Source organism: Aotus nancymaae, unplaced genomic scaffold (genome assembly GCF_030222135.1).
Source record: "Aotus nancymaae isolate 86718 unplaced genomic scaffold, 86718_ANA_hifiasm-v0.15.2.pri h1tg000057l, whole genome shotgun sequence".
Lineage (NCBI taxonomy): Eukaryota > Metazoa > Chordata > Mammalia > Primates > Aotidae > Aotus > Aotus nancymaae.
The window spans coordinates 31,909,411-31,929,098 of record NW_026988471.1 but is presented as its reverse complement, the minus strand read 5'-3'; the positions used below and the strand labels follow the sequence as shown (position 1 = coordinate 31,929,098).

The 19,688-nt window shown below is 39.1% G+C and overlaps 1 protein-coding gene and 1 pseudogene across 7 annotated transcripts in view; one reads left to right on the top strand and one right to left on the bottom strand.

Annotated features, from left to right (window-relative positions):
* Positions 1–19,688, bottom strand: part of LTBP1 (latent transforming growth factor beta binding protein 1) — a 458,896-nt gene that overhangs the window by 424,302 nt on the left and 14,906 nt on the right. The window lies entirely within an intron of this gene.
* LOC105733175 (coiled-coil domain-containing protein 66-like) lies at positions 229–2,982 on the top strand (annotated as a pseudogene).

The window sequence follows — 19,688 nt, the reverse complement described above, 5'->3', positions numbered from 1 at the left end:
CCAACAACATCCAAGCTGAGTGCCACATCGAGAATGCAATCCCATTTAAAATAGACACACATACACACACAAAATACCTAGGAATACAGCTAACCAGGGAGGAAAAGATCTCTACAACAAGAATTGAAAAACACTGCTGAAAGAAATCACAATTGACACAAACAAATGGAAAAAAAATTCCATGCTCATGGACAGGAAGAATCAATATTATTAAAATGATCATGGAGAGAGTGCGAGGTTGGGCCATGAACTTGGGAGATGGTTTAAAGCTTGAAACTGAATTACTGGATGGAAAAACCAAGCTAATATTGTCTCCATATGAACATAAATCAAAAATTTCTGTGAAGATGGGAACTAAGACCAAGATTGCAAAGTGTACTTTAAGAACAAAAACTGGACACATTCTAAAATCAACACAAGATACTTGCATTGGGAGTGCAAAACTTTTCCAAAAGAAGACAGTTGGTTCAGAAACATCACAGGCAAAAGAAAGATATTTCACCTGCAACCCCTAATATACAGAAGACTAGAAACACCGTAAATACATCTCTAGTAGCAAAACAAAAGCCTCACAAAAGACACACCACAGCTGAAAATATGAAGAGCAGTTTGGTGTGTCCAACACAAGACCAACTACAACAGATACTGAGATGACTGTAAACCAAGGAAATGGATCTCTTTCCCTGACTGAGAATGGAAAGGAGGCAAAAAGTCAATGTACCTACATTTAAACAGTATTTCTAATCAGCCAAAGGATGAGAACATTATGAGATTATTCACAAAAACCGAGATGGTTTCATCTGTCCCAGCTGAAAATATATCTATCTTAAATGAATATCAGGAGACATCTAAGCAGTAGAGAATGAATGGAAACCAGCTGATATATTCAGTACTCTGGGGAAAAGGGAATGTGATAGAAGTTTGTTGGAAGCAAAAAAAAAACCCAGTGGAGGAAAAAGCTGGTTTTTGTATATTTTTTTTAAAAAGGACATTATTTACAGATGAACAGGTTGCTTTAAAGAAGAAAGGAAAATAAGTGTCTGAAAAATGGAATGATCCTTAGAAAAAATCTGAAAGTGATGATATAGTATGGGGGAAACTTCAAATTCTTGACCAATCTAGGGAAACAGTACTGCTGGAGCACGTTTCAGTGCTGTGAAACAAGAACTACAGAGAAAATGGACTGAAGAGGTGAATAAGCAAATAGAAGGTGACGGTCAAAGAAAAATAGAGGAACGACATATATTCAAAGGGTGAGGAACATGACAGATGCGCAATGCACTTTGATTCATTAAAGAGTAATTCTGGTTCTCAATCCCAACTGTCCTCTCGGTCAACACACAAACAACCTGTGTACTTCTGTGTCTCTCCTGACACTCGGGAGCTGGCTGATGTCAGCAGTGTTTGTACACCTACAACCAGAAGCCAGGTTGAACCATCAGAGGAGCAGCATATAGCAAAACCTATTAGGGATGTGGTTCTTGGACACAGCTCAGATTGAGGAACAAGACAGACGATGACAAAAACAGTTAGAGCACCATAAAGCCATCACTGCCCAGGTAGAAGAGAAGCACAAGAAGAAGCAACTTGAAAAAGAGCAAAGAAGGAAGAACAAGAAGAGGAGCTTCGCTTAGCACGGGAACGTGAAGAGATGCAGAAACAGTATGAAGAAGACATACCTAAGCAAAAATGAAAGGAAGAAATGACTCTCAAGACAAATGAGCTGTTTCAGACAATGCAGCCAGTGCAGGAACTGGCACAGAGACTAAACAAGAACAGAGAATCCGAGAATTGGTGCAAAAGGGACACGACACTTCTAGATTGATTAAAAATCTTGGTGTTGATACAATACAAATGGAATATAATGCATCTACTAACATTTCCAGTTCAGGACATGATTCTGATGAAGTCAGTGGTAAAATGAATACATGTATGAATTCTAGGATGTCTCCTAAGAAGGATACTGGTGTGCAGACAGATAATGTAAATATAGGAATATTCACCAATGCAGAATCACACTGTGGATCGTTAACAGAGAAGGACAACACAAATTATTCATCTCCTGAGATATCGGCGGAATTTACTGGACAGCTTAGCACTAAGAAAAACAAGCAAGAACTAACTCAAGATAAAGAAGCCAACTTAGAAAAAGAAAACAATCGGTATAATGACCAGTGCAATCAGTTCACAAGAATAGAGAAAAATAAACAAAACACATGAAGAAATATCTTAAAAGGCCTGATTGGAATATAAATAAGCCCTACCTAAAAGGTATATTCCAGCATCAGAAAAGTACCCTAATCAGCTTCAAAAGCAGAGAGAAGAAAAAAAAGTGAGGCGGCAGATGGAATTGCTTCATTTGGTAGAAAAAAATAATCCTGGGCACCTCTATCAAAACAGAGGCATTTCACCAGAAATTCTTCATTCATCTCATCAAGAAACTGAGTCAAAGTTCAGGTGACATCTAGTCAAAAAGGAAGAAGAGTCTCTGAAAATTAACTCATTCAGCAAGGAAAGGTCTCAATCACCACCAGTTCCAGCAGTGAAAAAGAGAAGCCAACAAACTCAGAATACATTATACCTACCACTAAAAAACAGTAGCTATGAGAGAGAGAATTTGATCTCGGGAGGTAATCAAACAGAATTATCATCTGGGATTTCTGAATCGTCCCATTTTATTCCCTACATTCGAACAAATGAGATCTATTATCTTGATCCAGATGCACCATTGTCTAGACCTCCAACCCAGGACTCTCAGTATCAGCATTCACAAAACTGTGGCCAAGAACAACAGCTATTTGATTCTGACTGTGTCAGGGATCCACTTCTTAATTCTAACTTGGTAAAAAACAGGGATTGACAGCAAGCAATCCTTAAGGGACTTTCAGAACTGAGGGCCTTCTCCAGAAACAAAAGGAGTTGGAAAGTAATCTCCTGCCTTTAGCTGAAAACCAAGAAGAGAACTTTGGTTCTTCATTTTAAATGTAGAAAATCAAATCCTGCACATTTGATTTGTGTCTTCCAAATTATAAAATGTGCTCACTGGCTAACAGTATTTTTCAAAAATAAAATAAAATGACCATACTGCCCAAAGCAATTACAGATTCAATGCTATTCTTATCATCCATCAAGGACACTCTTCACAAAATTAGAAAAAACTATGTTAAAGTTCATATGGAACCAAAAAAAGAGCTGAAACAACCAAGGCAATCCTAATCAAAAAGAACAAAGCTGAAGGTATCATGTTACCTGACTTGAAACTATACTACAAGGCTACAGTAACCAAAACAGCATGGTACTTGTATAAAAAGACACATAGGCCAATGGACCAGAATAGAGAACCTGGACATAAGGTTGCACACCTACAACCATCTTATCTTCAACTAAGTCAACAAAAATAAGCAATGGAGAAAAGACTTCTTATTCAATAAATGGTGCTGAGGTAACTAGCTAGCCACATGCAGAAAAGTGAAACCGAACGCCTTCCTTATACCGTATACAAAAAAATCAACTCGATTCACAAGAGAGAGATCCAAGATGGCCGGATAGGAGGAGCTCAGGATTGCAGGTCCGAGTGAAAGCACAGAGGGTGAGTGGACGCCGCATTTCCAGATGGATTTTTACTGCCCACAGACCAGGAGATTCACAGGCGGAGGAGCCCCACAGGTCGCCAGCACGGCTGTTTTAGCTGGCGTGGCTGTTTGGCCTGTGCCCTGGCACAGGGGTTCCCAGTGCAGAGTAAACTAGACTGTGTCCCCTCTTAGCCAGCAAGGGGAGTTGAAACGGGGAGCCAGGCCAGGAGATTCCCAGGCAAAAAAGCGCCACGAATCTCAGAGCTGCAGTTTCAGCTGGCGCAGCGGCTCCCGGTGCAGAGTAAACGAAGCTGTGTCCCCTCTTAGCCAGCAAGGGGAGCTGAAACAGGGAGCCAGGCCAGGAGATTCCAGGGCAAAAAAGCGCCATGAATCTCAGAGCCACAGTTTCAGCCGGCGCAGCAGCTCCCGGGGCAGAGTAAACAAGACTGTGTCCCCTCTTAGCCAGCAAGGGGAGCTGAAGCAGGGAGCCAGGCCAGGAGATTCCTGGGCAAAAAAAAGCGCCATGAATCTCAGAGCCGTGGTTTCAGCCGGCGCAGCAGGTCGCGGCACGGGAAACCACACAGATCCCGGCGCCTATTCAACAGGCAACCAGGTCACCTGGTAGAGAGCCGACTGTTCAACTAAAAAACAAAAGGCTCTGAGGCAGGGAGCCAGGTGACCAGGCCCGGCTGGTCCCACCCCCACAAAAACAAAAGCAAAAACAAAAAAACAGCAATTGGAAATGCTCTGGATTGAGACTTCCATGGCAAACACAACTGAACCCAGGACGATCCAGCTCTGTGGAGGAGGGGCGTCCGCCATTACGGAGGCACCCTGCAGTTTCCGAGGCAACCTGCCGTCGCCAAGGCAACCCACCATTACAGAGAGAGTCCGTCACTACAGAGGCGGGCTAACATAGCGGAAGCAGTTCTAACTACACCCATATAAACAGGACTGCAGGGAAGTTCACACGGCAGCTGGGCAGAGCCCACAGCAGCTCAGCGAAGCCTCTGCAGGCTGAGAGTGACTAGGCTGCCTCCTTATGGACAGAGAAAATGGCAGCAGCACAGCTGAAACTCATAAAGCCCTAACTCCCTGGGACAGAACACCTGGGGGGAAAAAAAGGGGGTTTATGAGTTCTGCTGCTGCAGACTTAAACTTACCAAAATCAGAAAGTCAACAACTACAAAGTCAACAGGTGGATAAATCCACAAAGATGGGAAGAAACCAGCGCAAAAAGGATGAAAACACCCGAAACCAGAACACCTCTCCTCCTACAAGGGATCACAACTCCTCACCAGCAAGGGAACAAGACTGGATGGAGAATGAGTGTGATGAAATGACAGAATCAGCCTTCAGAAAGTGGATAATAAGAAACGTCCGTGAGCTAAAAGAACATGTTCTAATCCAATGCAAAGAAACTAAGAACCTTGAAAAAAGACTTGACAAAATGCTAATGAGAGTGGTCAACTTAGAGAGGAATATGAGTGAATTGATGGAATTGAAAAACACAACACGAGAACTTCACAAAGCATGCACAAGTTTCAACAGCCGAATTGACCAAGCAGAAGAAAGGATATCAGAGGTCGAAGATCAATCCAATGAAATAAAACGAGAAGGCAAGATTAGAGAAAACAGGGTAAAAAGGAATGAACAAAGTCAACAAGAAATATGGGACTATGTGAAAAGACCTAATCTGCGTTTGATAGGTGTACCTGAATGTGACGAACAGAATGCATCCAAGCTGGAAAATACTCTTCAGGATATTATCCAGGAAAACTTCCCCAACCTAGCAAGGCAGGCCAATATTCAAGTCCAGGAAATACAGAGAACACCACAAAGATATTCCTCTAGAAGAGCAACCCCAAGGCACATAATCATCAGATTCACCAGGGTTAAAATGAAGGAGAAAATACTAAGGGCAGCCAGAGAGAAAGGTCGGGTTACCCACAAAGGGAAGCCCATCAGAATCACAGCAGATCTCTCAGCAGAAACCCTACAAGCCAGAAGAGAGTGGGGGCTGATATTCAACATCCTTAAAGAAAAGAACTTTCAACCCAGAATTTCAAATCCAGCCAAACTAAGTTTCATAAGTGAAGGAAAAATAAAATCCTTTGTGACCAAGCAAGTACTCAAGAGATTTCATCACCACCAGACCGGCTTTACAAGAGCTCCTGAAAGAGGCACTACACATAGAAAAGAACAACCAGTACCAGCCACTCCAAAAACACACCAAATGGTAAAGAGCATCAACACAATGAAGAATCTGCATCAACCAACGGGCAAAACAGACGGCTAGCATCAAAATGGCAGGATCAAATTCACACATAACAATATTAACCCTAAACGTAAATGGACTAAATGCCCCAATCAAAAGACACAGACTGGTAAATTGGATAAAAAGCCAAAACCCATCAGTGTGCTGTATCCAGGAAACCCATCTCACATGCAAGGATACGCAAAGGCTCAAAATAAAGGGATGGAGGAAGATTTACCAAGCAAATGGAGAGCAAAAAATAGCAGGAGTTGCAATTCTCATCTCTGATAAAATAGACTTTAAAGCAACAAAGATCAAAAGAGACAAAGAAGGACATTACATAATGGTAAAAGGAACAATGCAACAAGAAGAGCTAACGATCCTAAATATATATGCACCTAATACAGGAGCACCCAGATACATAAGGCAAGTTTTCTTAAAGACTTACAAAGAGACTTAGACTCCCACACAATAATACTGGGAGACTTCAACACACCATTGTCAATATTAGACAGATCAACGAGACAGAAAATTAACAAGGATATCCAGGACTTGAACTCAGACCTGGAACAAGCAAACCTAATAGACATTTACAGAACTCTCCACCCCAAATCCACAGAATATACATTCTTCTCAGCACCACATCACACCTACTCTAAAATTGACCACATAATTGGAAGTAAATCACTCCTCAGCAAATGCAAAAGAACGGAAACCGTAACAGTCTCTCAGACCACAGTGCAATCAAGTTAGAACTCAGAATTCAGAAACCAACCCAGAACCGCACAGCTTCGTGGAAACTGAACAATTTTCTCCTGAATGTTGACTGGATAAACAATGAAATGAAGGCAGAAATAAAGATGTTCTTTGAAACCAACGAGAATGAAGACACCACATAACAGAATCTCTGGGACACATTTAAAGCAGTCTCTAGAGGAAAATATATAGCAATAAGTGCCCACATGAGAAGAAAGGAGAGATCTAAAATTGACACCCTATTGTCAAAATTGAAAGAGCTAGAGGAGCAAGATCAAAAAAACTCAAAACCTAGCAGAAGACAAGATATAAATAAGATCAAAGCAGAATTGAAGAGATAGAGACATGAAAAACCCTTCAAAAAATCAATAAATCCAGGAGCTGGTTTTTTGAAAAGATCAACAAAATAGACAGACCACTAGCCAGATTAATAAAAAAGAAAAGAGAGAATAACCAAATAGATGCAATAAAAAATGATAAAGGGGATACCACCACAGATTCCATGGAAATTCAAACCATAATCAGAGATTATTACAAACAACTCTATGCACATAAACTAGAAAACCTGGAAGAAATGGATAAATTCCTGGACAGTTGCCTCCTCCCAAGCCTAAACCAGGAAGAAGTCAAAACCCTGAATAGACCAATAACAAGGTCTGAAGGCAAGGCAGCAATTAAGAGCCTACCACCCAAAAAAAGCCCAGGCCCAGATGGTCTCACAGCCGAATTCTACCAGACATACAAAGAGGAACTGGCACCATTTCTTCTGAAACTATTCCAAATAATCCAAAAAGAGGGAATCCTTCCCAAATCATTTTAGGAGACCAACATCATCCTGATACCAAAACCCGGCAGAGACTCAACAAGAAAAGAAAACTACAGGCCAACATCCATGATGAACATAGATGCAAAAATCTTCAATAAAATACTGGCAAGCCGATTACAACAGCACATCAAAAAGCTTATCCACCATGATCAAGTAGGATTCATCCCGGGGATGCAAGGCTGGTTCAATATACTCAAGTCTATAAATGTAATTCACCACATAAACAGAACCAAAGACAAAAACCACAAGATTATCTCAATTGATGCAGAGAAGGCCTTCAACAAAATTCAACAGCCCTTTATGCTAAAAACCCTCAATAAACTAGGTATCGATGGAACGTATCTCAAAATAATAAAAGCTATTTATGACAAACCCACAGCCAATATCATACTGAATGGGCAAAAACTGGAAGCATTCCCTTTGAAATCTGGCACTAGACAAGGATGCCCTCTCTCACCACTCCTATTCAATATAGTACTGGAAGTTCTAGCCAGAGCAATCAGGCAAGAAAAAGAAATAAAGGGTATTCAACTAGGAAAGGAGGAAGTCAAATTGTCTCTATTTGGAGATGACATGATTGTATATCTAGAAGACCCCATCATCTCAGCCCAAAATCTCCTGAAACTGATAAGCAACTTCAGCAAAGTCTCAGGATACAAAATCAATGTGCAGAAATCACAAGCATTCCTATACACCAATAACAGACTTAAAGAGAGCCAAATCAAGAATGAACTGCCATTCACAATTGCTACAAAGACAATTAAAATACCTAGGAATACAACTAGCAAGGAACATAAAGGACCTCTTCAAGGAGAACTACAAACCACTGCTCAATGAAATAAGAGAGGACACAAACAGATGGAGAAACATTCCATGTTCACGGTTAGGAAGAATCAAGATCGTGAAAATGGCCATACTGCCCAAAGTAATTTACAGATTCTACGCTATCCCCATCAAGCTACCAATGACCTTCTTCACAGAACTGGAAAAAACCACCTTAAACTTCATATGGAACCAAAAGAGAGCCCGCATAGCCAAGTCACTTCTAAGCAAAAAGAACAAAGCGGGAGGCATCACACTACTGGACATCAAACTATACTACAAGGCTACAGTAATCAAAACAGCATGGTACTGGTACCAAAACAGAGATATAAACCAATGGAACAGAACAGAGGCCTCAGACGCAACACAACATATCTACGACCATCCGACCTTTGATAAACCTGATAAAAACAAGCAATGGGGAAAGGATTCCCTGTTTAATAAGTGGTGTTGGGAAAACTGGCTAGCCATATGCACAAAGCAGAAACTGGACCCCTTCCTGACACCTTACACTAAAATTAACTCCAGATGGATTAAAGACTTAAACATAAGACCTAACACCATAAAAACCCTAGAAGAAAACCTAGGCAAAACCATTCAGGACATAGGTGTAGGCAAGGACTTCATGACCAAAACACCAAAAGCATTGGCAACAAAAGCCAAAATAGACAAATGGGACTTAATCAAACTCCACAGCTTCTGCACGGCAAAAGAAACAGTCAATAGAGTGAATCGGCAACCAACAGAATGGGAAAAAATTTTTGCAGCCTACCCATCTGACAAAGGGCTGATATCCAGAATTTACAACGAACTAAAACAGATTTACAAGAAAAATCAAACAAGCCCATTCAAAAATGGGTGAAGGATATGAACAGATACTTTACAAAAGAAGACATACATGAGGCCAACAAGCATATGAAAAAATGCTCATCATCACTGGTCATTAGAGAAATACAAATCAAAACTACATTGAGATACCATCTCACGCCAGTTAGAAGGGCGATCATTAAAAAATCTGGAGACAACAGATGCTGGAGAGGATGTGGAGAAATAGGAACACTTTTACACTGTTGGTGGGAGTGTAAATTAGTCCAACCATTGTGGAAGACAGTGTGGCGATTCCTCAAGGACCTAGAAATAGAAATTCCATTTGACCCAGCAATCCCATTACTGGGTATATATCCAAAGGATTATAAATCATTCTACTATAAGGACACATGCACACGAATGTTCATTGCAGCACAGTTTACAATAGCAAAGACCTGGAACCAACCCAAACGCCCATCGATGATAGACTGGACAGGAAAAATGTGGCACATATACACCATGGAATATCATGCAGCCATCAAAAACGATGAGTTTGCATCCTTTGTAGGGACATGGATGAACCTGGAAACCATCATTCTCAGCAAACTGACACAAGAACATAAAATCAAACATCACATGTTCTCACTCATAGACGGGTGTTGAACAATGGGAACACATGGACACAGGGAGGGGAGCACTATACACTGGGGTCTATGGGGGGAGAGTGGGGGGGACAGTGTGGGGTGGGGAGTTGGGGAGAGATAGCATGGGGAGAAATGCCAGATATAGTTGAAGGGGAGGAAGGCAGCAAATCACACAGCCACATATGCACCTATGCAACAATCTTGCATGTTTTTCACATGTACCCCAAAACCTAAAATGCAATTAAAAAATTAATTAATTAATTAATTAAAAAAAATCAACTCAAGATAGATTAAAGACTTAAATGTAAAACCTCAAACAGTAAGAACCCTGGAAAATAACACAGACCCTGGGAAAGACTTCATGACAAAGATGCCAAAGATAAATGCAACAAACTAGATCCCTGTCTCTCATCATATATAAAAACCAAATCAAAATGGATTTTGAGGCTTAAATCTAAAACCTCAAACTATGAACTTACTATGAGAAAACTTTGGGGAAACTCCAGGACTTTGGACTGGGCAAAAATTGGTTGATTAATATCCTACAAGAAAACAAGAAAAAATAGACAAATAGGATCACATCAAGTTAAAAAGCCTCTATACAGCAAAGGAAACAATCAGCAAAGTGAAGAGACAACCAAGAGAGTAAGAGAAAATATTTGCAAATTATCCATCTGACAAGGGATTGATAACCAGAATATATCAGGAGCACAAACAACTGTACAGGAGGAGAAACTTGAATAACCCAATTAATAAATGAGCAAAAGATCTGAATAGAGATTTCGCAAAAGACATACAAATAGCAAACAAGTATATGAAAAGGTTTTCAATATCATTTATCATTAAAGAAATGCAAATCAAACCACAATGAGATATCATCTCACCCCAGTTAAAATGCCTTTCATGCAAAAGACAGGAAATAACAAATCCTGGCAGGGAACCCTCATACACCATTGATGGAATGTAAATTAGTACAACTGCTATGGAGAACAGTTTGGAGGTTCCTCAAAAAACTAAAAATTAGCTACCATCCAACCCAGTAATCCTACTCCTATATATACCTCAAAGAAAGGAAATCAGTATATCAAAGAAATATCTGCACTCTTATGTTTATCGAAGCATGATTCACAGTAGCCAAGATTTGAATAAAGAAAATGTGGTACACATACACGATTGAGTACTATTCAACCATAAAGAATAATGAAATTGGCTGGGTGTGGTGGCTCACGTCTGTAATCCTAGCACTTTGGGAAGCTGACACAGGTGGATCACGAGGTCAGGAGTTCAAGACCAGCCTGGTCAATATGGTGAAACTCCATCTCTATTAAAAGTACAAAAAAATTAGCTGGGTGTGGTAGCATGCGCCTGCACTATCGTCCAGCCTCAGCAACAGAGCGAGACTCCATCTCAAAAAAAAAAAAAGAAGAATGAAATCCTGTCACTTTCAACAACATGGACAGAACTGGAGGTCATTATGTGAAGTGAAATAAGGCAGGCACAGAAAGACAAACTTCTCATGTTCTCATATTTATGGAAGGCAAAATTAAAATAATTGAACTCATGGAAATAGAGAGCAGAATGATAGTTAGAGGAGCTGGGAAGGGTAGTGTGACTGTGGCGATGTGGGGATGGTTAAAGGATACAAAAATATATTTAGACAGAATAAATATGTTCTGTGTATTTGACAGCCCAACAGGGTGACTATGGTCAACACTTATTGTACATTTTAAAACAACTAAAAGAGTATAACTGGATTGTTTGTAACATAAAGGATAAATGCTTGAAATAATGGATACTCCATTTACTCTCATGTGATTATTATACATTTATATACCTGTATTAAAATATCTCATGTACCCCATAAATACATACACCTATTACGTACCCACAAAAATTAAAAATTAAAAAGTGAAAGAGAAATAAAGATGTTCTCAGACAAACAAAAGTCAAGAAAATTCGTTGCTGGTAGACCTACCTTGCAACAAATGTTAAGAGAAGTTTTCCAGAAAGAAAACAATCAATATAGGACAGATACTCAGATCTACACAAAGAAAGGAAGAGCATCAGAGAAAGAACAGTGAAGGCAAAATAAAAAACTTTAATTTTTCTAATTCTTGATTTATAAGTTTGCTCAAAATAATAATGGCAACAATATATTCAATTGTGTGTGTGTGCTTACATATAAGTGAAATGAGTGACAGCAATGATGTAAGAATTGGGAGAGAGGTATCAAGATTATTTTGTTATTATAAGATATTCACACTATCAGTGAAGTGGTATAGTGTTACTTGAAAGTGGGCTTGAATTAGTTGTAAACATATATTGCAAACTCTAGGGCAACCACTAAAAAAGCTTTTTTAAAAAAGCATTAACTGATATGCTAAGAAAGGAGAAAAACAGAATCATATAAAATGCTCAATCAAAACCATAAAAGAGGCCAGGCATGGTGGCCCATGCAATACCAGCACTTTGGGCAACCAAGGCATATGGATCACTTGAGCCCAGGAGTTGAAGCCCAGCCTGGGCAATGTAGCAAAACCTCATCTCTACAAAAAAACACATACACAAGTCTGGGCACAGTGGCTCACACCTGTAATCCCAACACTTTGGGAGGCTGAGGAAGGCAGATCATTTGAGGTCAGGAGTTCAAGACCAGCCTGGCCAACATGGCAAAACCCCGTCTCTATTAAAAATACAAAAATGAGCTGAATATGGTGGCAGGCACCTATATTCCCAGCTACTTGGGAGGCTGAGACAGGAGAATTGCTTGAGCCCGGAAGGCGGAAGTTGCAGTGAGCCAAGATTGCCCACTGCATTCCAGCCTGGGTGACAGAGCAAGACTCCACCTCAAAAAAAAAAAAAGAAAAATATACACACACACAATTAGCCAGGTATGGTGGCACACACCTATAGTCCCAGCTACTTGGGAAGCTGAGATGGAAAATCACTTGAGTTCAGGAGGTGGAGGATACAGTGAAGTCAGATTGCACCACTGCGTTCCAGCCTGGGCAACAGAGCAAGACCCTGTCTTTTAAAAAAAAAAAAAAAAAAAAAAAAGGCAGAGAAAAAGAGTAGAAGACAAAAAGAGGAACAAACAAGGGCAATGAATAGAAAACAGTAACAAATATAGTAGCTATTAATCCAACTATGTCAATAATCACTTTAAACATCAATGGTCTAAATACACCAATTAAAAGGCAGAGACTGTCAGAGTGGATCAAAAAACAAAACCCAATGATATGCTGTCTTCCAAAAGCTACTTTCAATATAAAGATCAATATAAATAAAAAGCAAAGGGATGAAAAAATATACACCGTGTTAACACCAATCAAAAGAAATAGCTACATTAATTTCACAGAGAGCTGGCTTCAGAGCAAGGAAAGTTACCAGGCATAAAGTGGAGCATTACATAATAATAGTGTAAATTCTCCAAGAACACATACCAATCCTTAATGTGTATGCACTTAACAACAGCGCACCAAATACATAAGGCAAAAACTGATAGATGGCCAGGCATGGAGACTCACGCCTGCAATCCCCACACTTTGGGAGGCCAAGGTAGGTGGATCACCTGATAAGGAGTTCAAGATCAGCCTGGTCAACATGGTTAAACCCTGTCTCTACCAAAAAATACAAAAATTAGCCAGGCATGGTGGCAGCTACTCAGTAGTTCCAGCTACTCAGAAGGCTGAGGCACAAGAATCGCTTGAACCCAGGAGGCAAAGGTTTCAGTGAGTAGAGATCGCACCACTGCACTCCAGGCCTGGGTGACAGAGTAAAACACTGTCTCAAACAAACAAAAACTGACACAAATGCAAGGAGTAATAGATGAATCCATAATTACAGTTGGAGACTTCAATACTCCTTTATCACAAAATGAACAAATCCAGCATGCAGAAAATCAGTAAGGACATAGTTGGAATTCAACGTGACCATCAACTAGTTGAATATAACTTACAACTATTTACTACTTCATCCAGCAACAGCAGAATATACATTTTACTCAAGTTTACGTAGAACATTCACCAAAACAAACCACATTCTGGGTCATAAAACACATCTTAACAAATTTAAAAGAGTAAAAATCATACAATACCCATTCTCAGGTCATAATAGAATTAAACTAGAAATTATAACAATACCTGGAAAAATCCCAAAATACTTGGAGATATGGCAACATAATTCTAAATAAACCATGGGTCAAAGAAGAAATCTCAAGAGAAATTTTAAAATATTTTAGACCTAAATGAAAATTAAAATACAACTTAATGAAATTTGCAGGATGCAGTGAAAGCAGTGTTTAGAGGGAAATTCACAACAATAAATGCATATATTAAAAAGTAAGAAAGATCAAAAACTAATAATCTAAGCTTCCACCATGGGAAACTAGAAAAAGAGCAGTATATTAAATCCAAAGTAAGCAGTGGAAAAGAAATAATGAAAATTAGGGCAGAAATCAATGAAATTGAAAATAGAAAGTAAACCAAGGAAATAAATGAGACCAAAAGATGGCTCTTGGAAATTATCAGTATAACTGATAAGCCTCTAGCCAGGCTAAGAAAAAAAGAAAGAAGACACAAGCTACTAATGTCAGAAATGAAAGCAGGGACAACATTATAGATCCTATGAATATTAAAGGAATAGTAAAGGAATGTTATGAATTATATGTCTACAAATTCAATAATCTAAATGAAATGGATCAATTCCTTGAAAGACACAATCTGCCAAAACTCGAGAAACTGAATCAGTAATAAATAACCTTTCAAAACAGAAAACAGATGAATTTACTGGTCAATTCTAGGAAACATTTCAGGAAGAAAGCATATTAATTCTCTACAATCTCTCTCAGAAGATAGAAGAAGAGGAAACACTTCCTAACTCATTCTGAGGCCAGCATAACCCTGATAACAAAATCGGACAAAGACATTATAGGAACAGAAAACTACAGACAAATGTCTCTCATGAACACAGATACAAAAATCCTCAACAAAATATTGGCAAATTTGAATGCGACAATGTGTAAAAACAATTATACATAACACCCAAGTGGGATTTATCCCAGGTATGCAAGATTGGTCCAGCATTCAAATATCGACATAATCCATCACATCAACAATCTAAAGGAGAAAAATCACATGATAGTATCAATAGATGCAGAAAAAACATTCAACAAAATCCAACACCTACTTATGATAAGAACTCTTAGCGAACCAGGAATAGAAGGGAATTTCCTTAACTTAATAAAGAACATCTACAAAAAACATACAGCTAACATCATACTTAATAGTGAGCAACTAGCTTTTCTGCTAAGATCAGGAACACCACAAGAATATTCTCTCTCATCACTCCTTTTCAGTAGTACTAGAAGTCCTAGCTAATACAATAAAACAAGAGATAACACCAAAGGCACAGTCCATGAAAAAAATAATTGATAAGCTGGACTTCATTAAAATAAAAAATTTCTGTTCTGAAAAAGACACTGTGAGAAGAATGAAAAGACACAGAGTGGAAGAAAATATTTTCAAGAGACATGTCTGATAAAGGACCATTATCCAAAATACGCAAAGAAGCTTACTCAACAATAAGAAAACAAACAACTTGATTTAAAAAAGGGCGAAAGACCTGAACAAGTACCTTACCAAAAAAGACATACAGATGAAAAATGGGCTTATAAAAAGATGTTCAACATCATATGTCATTAGGGAATTTCAAATTAAAACAACAAGATTAAAACTATTACATACCTATTAGAATGGACAAAATCCAAAACACTGGTAACAACAAATGCTGACGAGGAAGTGAAGCAACAGGAACTCTCATTTGTTGCTGGTGGGATTGCAAAATGGTATAGCCATTGTGGAAGACAGTTTCAGTTTCCACTTCTTACCATACTAAACATACTCTTACTATATAGTCCAGGAATCACACTCCTTGGTATTTAACATAAGTTGAAAACTTACGTCCACACAAAAACATGTACAAAAATGTTATAGCAGCTCTTTTCATAATTGCCAAAACTTGGAAGTGAAAAAGATGTCCTTCAGTAGATGATACATAAACAAACTATGGTACATCCAGACAATGGAATATTATTCAGCACTAAAAAGATATGAGCTATCAAGCCATGAAAAGACATGGAGGAACTTTAAGATCAGTTTACTAAGTGAAAAAAGCCAATCTAAAAAAAATATCTACAGCATGATCTCAATCATTTGACATTCTGGAAGAGGCAAAACTATGGAGACAGTAAAAGGATCAGTGGTTTGTCAGAGGTTAGACAGGAAGGAGGGATGAGTAGGCAGGGCCAGAGGATTTTTAGGGCAGTGAAATTATACTGTATGATACTATAATGGTAGATGTATGTCATTATATATTTGCCAAAACCCAAAAAATAGACAACACCAAGAGTAAACCCTAATACAAACTGTGGATATTGGGTGATAATACAGGGGTTCATCAATTGTAACAAATGTACCACTCAGGGACAGGATTTTGATGGTGGAAGAGGTTGTGTGTATGTGGGGGCAGAAGGTATATAGGAATTTTGTACTTTCTGTTCAATTTTGCTCTGAACCTAAAACTTCTCTAAAAAGTGTATTTAAATACACTATTTAATAACTCCACCATCCACTTTGGCCATGGAGCTATTGCTTTAATCTGTAACTTTGTCTTCATTATTCTCCAGTTTTCCCAACTGAAACTGAAGTAGTAAAGACTTTAGTTTTTACTCCTTCAGTTTCAGTTGGGAAAAAATTCAAAAATATTTTTTCGCATTAAAAATATATTTTTGACATAAATACTTTTTAATGTGAAAAATACTTTTTAATGTACTTAGTATTTTAGGTAATTCCTCAAATTTGAATCTTTTCAAAATTTTAACAGCATTTCCTAGGACTATGGCCTTTGTCTGATATTGAAACATTTGGATGCTTTGTCCAAAGTAACACGCAGGTATTTGGAAATAGCTACGTGCTACTAGCACTGGGAAGAAAAAACAAACTATTTACTTTAAACGAGGCATAGCTATTACAACAATAACTGATGATTTTCATAAGTTTCCAAATGCCTTTCTACTTGGAGAGAAACAAATATTTTTAAAGGTCGTCTTATTTTTATAGCATATTCAAGTGACATGTCTTTGCATTAATTTATTTCGTGGAAAGAAAAGAAAAGATGCATAATGGAGAAAACAGTCCCTATTTCAGAGGACAAGCTCCTTCTTCAGCTCCTTCTACAAAGGGTCCTAGTCTTATATTAGGCATTCCTTTCTTAAATACACATCTAATAAAAAACTGTGTCATTGCTGAAATTCTCAACTGGGCTGTTTCCAAACATATGATGCATTCCTCCAGCAACTTCCAGGATTCAGTCAGCATGACCCCAAGCAACAACTAAGCAGTACAGCCCCGGCCCCTCTGCATCTGAACTTCCTGATCTTGATATGAGGAAGCACAATCCCCGCAAATGCCAAGAGCAGGCTCTAGACAAGACCTTGTTCTTCATTTCACTTTTAAATTATTTTAGAAACAAGTAATGGCACCTACTTCTAAAATAAAATGTTGCTCCTTCATTGCTTTTATTAATTTTGCAACACCTTTCTCATCACTCTCTGCTTTTGATATCTTGTATTCCAGCATAATGTGCTTTAAACTCAGGGCCCCCAAGCTTCAGTGTGGATCAGTCAGATGGGTGTTTATGAAAATGCGGACCAAGGGGTCTGCTCCCAGGGGTTCTAATTTGGTAGATCTGTGAGAAGGCCCCACAACCAGCATGTGTTACACATCCCACAGGGGTTCTGTTATAGGAGGTCCTAGAACCACACCTTGATAAATATGGCTTTGAAGAATATGAAGAAGTGTGCTTTAGACAACTTTTACATTAAGGAACAGAATTGGGAAGACCTAAAGGTACAAAACCCATTTATATGTGCAGTCACTGGATGAAAACTGGTTTCTTTGGGCCTCCTCAGTGAGCATACAGTATAGAATGTGTATTAATGTGCATGATGGCCAGGTGCAGTGGCTCACACCTGCAATCCCAGCACTTTGGGAGGCCAAGGTTGGAGGATCACTTGAGGCCAGGAGTTCAAGACCAGCCTAGGCAACACAGCGAGACCCCATCTCTACAAAAAAGTTTTTTAAAAAACAGGTGGGCATGGTGGCATACACCTGTAGTCCTAGCTACTCGGGAGGCTGAGGCAGGAGGATCATTTGAGTTCAGGAATGCAAGATTACAATAAGCTATGATCATGCCACTACACTCCAGCCTGGGTTACAGAGTGAGATTCTGTGTCTAAATAACAATTAATAATAATAATAACATACACAGATACATCTGCTCCGATTCCAAGGTTCCCATCTGAGACTAGGGAAAATGATCTGTTCCACTGGGCTTTACACCATACAAACTCATCCTTGAGCAGAAATGAAGGGGAAAGGAGAAAAGAAGGCTGTATTCCCCAAGGCCTGGAGCCCAAAAGAGCTGATTTCCCTGTCCCCCTCATCACCCGACAAGTGATCACAGTAGGGAGGGGGGATGCGGAAAAGGAGGAGGAGACGGGTTCTGCTAAAGCAATGGTTTTCAGGCCACAGCTGTATCAGGATCCCCAGGAGGCCTGGTTAAAACACAGATGGCTGGCCCCATCCCAGAGTTCCTGGTTTAACAGCGCTGGAGAGTTGGCATTTCTAACAAGTTCCCAGAAAGAGCTGACGCCCCTATTCCCGGGTCTATACTTTGAGAGCCACTAGGCTAAGTATCTGTGAAGTGCCATTCAAACACTGTATTAAAGGAAGAAATGGGGAAATTTTGCCAGAGAAAAGAGGCTCTAACACTCGAAACAGAGCATTCCAAACTTACACAGGGACATTTGTTGTAATATTCATTCTCTTAAAACAAAAAGAACCATTTAATAACATAATCTCAGTATTCATTGATTTAAATGGATTTCAGCTGGTCTTCCACTCAGAAACAAATGTGACTTGCAATGCTTATTAATCAAGAAACCGTACTGAGGGTCTATTGTATACAGAGAACCGCTGTGCAGGCCAATCTCCCAATGGATGAAAAAGTAAAACAAAAACAGAGTCTCTGCCTTTAATTTACTATTGTCTGTAATATTTCACCTCCAATTACGATGAAATTTTGGACTAACTTAACATAACCATTTCATTATCACAAAATAAAAGAAACAGGCTCTCTTGAAAGAATTCTTGTCTTTGCACAAACTCTACTTTTAGGAAGATAAAATAAATCCCAGGGAAGGTAGAATTAAAGTGGAGATGTAGATATTTATGCTTATTTTCAAACCAACTCCCAGGAGGTGTACCAGAGGCACTGTAGGTAAACTTGATGGTCAATATAAAGATCGGAGACACCAATTCTTTACCGAAAACTCATTGAAAACAGGTACATTTTAAGCACTGAATTTTTCAAGACAAGAAATGCACCAACACATTATTTTAAAAAAGTATACAAAATGGTCATAAAAACCTTATTAATAATGTCACCTTATGTTTATATGGCCCTTCTGTGAAACACTGAAGCATTTTCTATTTTTTTTTTTTTTGAGATGGAGTTTCATTCTTATTGCCCAGGCCAGAGTGCAATGGTGCAATCTTGGCTCACTGCAACCTCCACCTCCCAGTTCAAGTGATTCCCCTGCCTTAGCCTCCCAAGTAGCTGGGTTTACAGGTACCCACTACCACGCCTAATTTTTGTATTTTTAGTAGAGACAGGGTTTCACCATGTTGGCCAGTCTGGTCTCAAACTCCTAACCTCAGGTGATCTGCCCACCTCAGCCTCCCACAGTTCTGGGATTATACAAGCATGAGCCATTCACCTGGACCGTTTGTCAAGCATTTGATGAGCCTCATTTGACTTCATCTTTACCACAAAATGGGAGGCGGAGTCAATAACTCACCCAACTGGTAAATTAGATGTTGGGGGAGGGGTGAACAAAAGCTCAGAACAGCATTCAAATATTTCTTTTTTTTTTTTTTGAGACA